Source organism: Propithecus coquereli, unplaced genomic scaffold (genome assembly GCF_000956105.1).
Source record: "Propithecus coquereli isolate 6110/MARCELLA unplaced genomic scaffold, Pcoq_1.0 Scaffold677, whole genome shotgun sequence".
NCBI classification, from domain to species: Eukaryota; Metazoa; Chordata; class Mammalia; order Primates; family Indriidae; genus Propithecus; species Propithecus coquereli.
This window is the reverse complement of record NW_012152807.1, coordinates 387,455-390,942: the sequence shown is the minus strand read 5'-3', so window position 1 is coordinate 390,942 and position 3,488 is coordinate 387,455. Positions and strand designations below refer to the sequence as shown.

Sequence of the window (3,488 nt, the reverse complement as noted above, 5' to 3'; positions counted from 1 at the left end):
GTGTATATATGGAAATGATGTAATTTGGGAGATGCATTTTTTGGGAGTGGAAGAGGAGGCATCTTACACATGGGCAGAAATCTCAGCAAGGGCCATGACTTAGGAAAGCAGGGAATGGAAGGAGACCAATAAGAAAAGTGTAACAGGGGGGTGGGCGTGTTTGTAGCTTTGACTCAGGCAGTGCAAAGGCAATTTATGTGACCAGTGTTTGTACCCCTGTAATATTCTGAAATTAAAAAAAAATAATGTGCCAGCTGCAGGAGGGGCATTAGCAGGGAAGCCTGCCCAACAGAACTGATGGACTAATCTGAAGGACAAGTAGGAGCAGCTCAGGAGAAGAAAGGCTTGGGATGATGGGATGGGATGGGAAGCAGTAGGCAGCGTGGCAGAGGAGGGTTTAAGAAGGTGAAAGTTAACGTGGGCATGTGCAGCTATGTGGGTTCAAGGCTTTGCGGAGTCAGGATGAAGAAAGGGGCAGGCTTCTGAGACATCATTCAGCCAGTGCCTCCTCTCACACACTCTACCCTGTCCTCCAGCAGAATGGGTGCCACTAACACAAATGTTCTGGGCCAAGAATCCCAAAAGGCCATCTCACAGAACTTAACCAAGAAATATCACTGAGAAGAGAAGAATAGAAGCTGACTGTGGCTGAGGAGATGGTGTGAACTAAGAAATCAAGATGGGGCAGGTTTATCCCGGGCATGGAAGAATATAGGGAGAGCGGAGGATGAGAGTATGTTCTAGGTACCGGTATCCTATAAGATTTCTTCTGCAGATGTCAGCTTAGATCACTCATGATAATGCTGCATTTTCTAACAAGATTAATTCCAGCACAGCCTTAATTTCCTATAACATAGAAGTCAAAGTTTCTAAACTTTTATAGCTAGCTTGCAGAGGATGAGTAAGGCAAAAACTGCTAGTGAGTTCACTACTTGAAATTACCTATTTATCACAGATAGACCACTGGTTTCCTAAGGCACACATTATATCCAATTTTACATGTAACTTTAATCTGGTGTTAATGATAGGGCACCATGCATAATGTTGCTTTTATAATATTTATGTAAAATTCTGATAATTGCAATGAACGTTGATTGTAATTTAGAAAATTAGTTATAATGGTTATATATGATATGCATGTTAGTAAAATGCCTTTTCTTTTAAAAGCAAGCTAATGGCTAAATTATTAAAGGTTGAATCAAAATCAAATTCAAACTAAGCTATTCCAGTTATTTTTCTCAATTGATTAGCTACCCTGGAAAGTCGCTAGAAAACAGAAATGGTTAGGGAATGAACACATTTTGAGTAGCAATAGCATATTGGGAGGGATAGTAGAGAGACCATCTGATTCTATAATAAAGAAAAATGGAAGTTTTCCACTTAATTTGCTTAAACTTGAAGGGCAGAATGAATAAGACAGGAGGGGCCTGGGATCTAGATATGATGGATCTAATTTCCATTTTGCCACCAAGGGGCTGTGAGACCGTGAGATAAGTATTTAGACCCTCTGCGCCTTAGTGTTCATATCTGTAAAATGTCAGCAACCAAAGCTACTTTATAGGATAATGTAAGAATGAAAAAGTCATAATGTCAGTAAAGGGCTTGGCTCTGTGCCTGGCACCAAATATGTGCTCAGTATTTGTTAGATGTTAACTATAACAGTTATTATTTGGGGGATTTTTCTAACAAAGCCAATTAATAATGACATTAATCATCTTATTACTCAGTAATGCAACTACCTACAAACGCATCATTATAAACCATCGTGGTCTTTGATTGGCAGGTGATGTCCCTGGCATAATGATCAGCACTGAGGCACTCAGTAAAAGTTTGGTAGATGAATAAAGTTCGCAACTGAACAAGTACAGGTCAAATCTCTCTGCCTTTTTCTTTCCTGTGCCTCAATAATAAGAAAATGGAAACCAAAATTCAATACAGACCTCCACCCGTCATCATTTTTGTGCATTAGAGGACAAAGGTAACCTCTATGCACAAGGTAATTGTATGAAGTACTCTTTGAGAGTTGTTGTCATCATTATTATTTTAAGATTGCCACTTTCTGCTTGAGACATTTCAATTACCACTCAAAAAAATGTGGAGCAAAACCATATAAGCCACATTGAGTTTCCCATTTTTCTTTTGCACAAAATAGTCATTCCTGTTTTGAAATTACTGTTTACTGGTATCATCCCACAAGATAGAAAGGGTTGACCAAAGTCCATAGCTATCTTTTAATGTAAGTAGTTTCAGGATATATGTAATAATATTTAAGGGGAAGGTATGAATTAGGCGTCAGCATGTGAATTGAGATACTTTTGTTCACAAACATTAGAAAATCATACACTAAGTGACAAAAAGAATATGATAACTTCATTGGCTCACAGGAACAAAAAGTCCAGAGATACAGCTGGCTACAGCCTAAGGGCGAGACCATTTATGGTTGCAAGAAGAGGCCAGTAGCTCCTGTTGAACAGTCAAGGGAGATCATCTGTGTCCCAGCATTCCTAGTAGGAGTTTGAGAGTCCAGAGAATCACTCTTAGAATTGGACTAGGTTTGGTCACATGCCAACCACAGATCCAGTTGTCTTGGCCAAAGGGATAAAATGTGCTTCTTGACTTTGCCCAGATCATGGCTCCATCACTAGAGCCAGAGATGGAGTGAGCTTCTGCAGAACAGCACGGATCACCAGATGGAATTTTGGAGCCCACTGGAGAGGAAAAAGACAAAAGTCCACACTTGACTTAAAAGTGCTATTTTTAAATCTCCCCTTGTGACTGGTCTGTTTTGTTTGGTGGTGAGGCTGATGCCAATAATGACTCCAGTAGGCCAGTGGTTTTCAAAGTGTGATCTCTGGAAGCAACATAGGCATCTCCTTGGAACTTCTTGACATATGAATTCCCACCACCCCCTCAACCTAATGCATCAAAACTCTGGGGCTGGGGCTCAGCAACCTGTGTATTAGCAAGCCCTCCAGGTGATTGTGATGTATGTTAAATTTTGAGAGCTAATACTCCAAGCATGTTTTCAAAGACCTTGTATCCAGCTCCCCTTTCAATTAATGGCATATAACTACTACTTTGTGAATTAAAGAAAAAAATAGGGTTTACACTGATAACCACCAGCCTAATCTAGTCTTTCCAAATTGTTCAGCCTCGAATCTTCCTCTAACAAGGGTCTGTGCTCTGCAATGACTATTTTACACACTCTTAAGAAGGCAAAGATTTTTAAGTTGCACAATTTTAGTTGTGCAAGATGTATACTGCACAACTCCAAAGGGTGTCATTAGCTCTTAATTTTACCGTATTACATATTGCAGCTATATAGAGAGTTTCCTCCTTCTCTCTCCTCAAACCTTCAATTCTATCCTTTTCTACCAAGCTCTTCACTCCCAAGTAGCTGACACTCACAAAAGCTATCAGATGCAAACTCACTCATCTTCCCAGCTGTAAATCAGCGACTGGCTTCTGCACCATATCCTCCTCCCTCT

At 40.1% G+C, this 3,488-nt stretch overlaps 1 protein-coding gene across 2 annotated transcripts in view; it reads left to right on the top strand.

The window, feature by feature from the left end:
- KCNIP4 (Kv channel interacting protein 4) overlaps nt 1-3,488 on the top strand; it is a 239,841-nt gene that overhangs the window by 221,820 nt on the left and 14,533 nt on the right. The window lies entirely within an intron of this gene.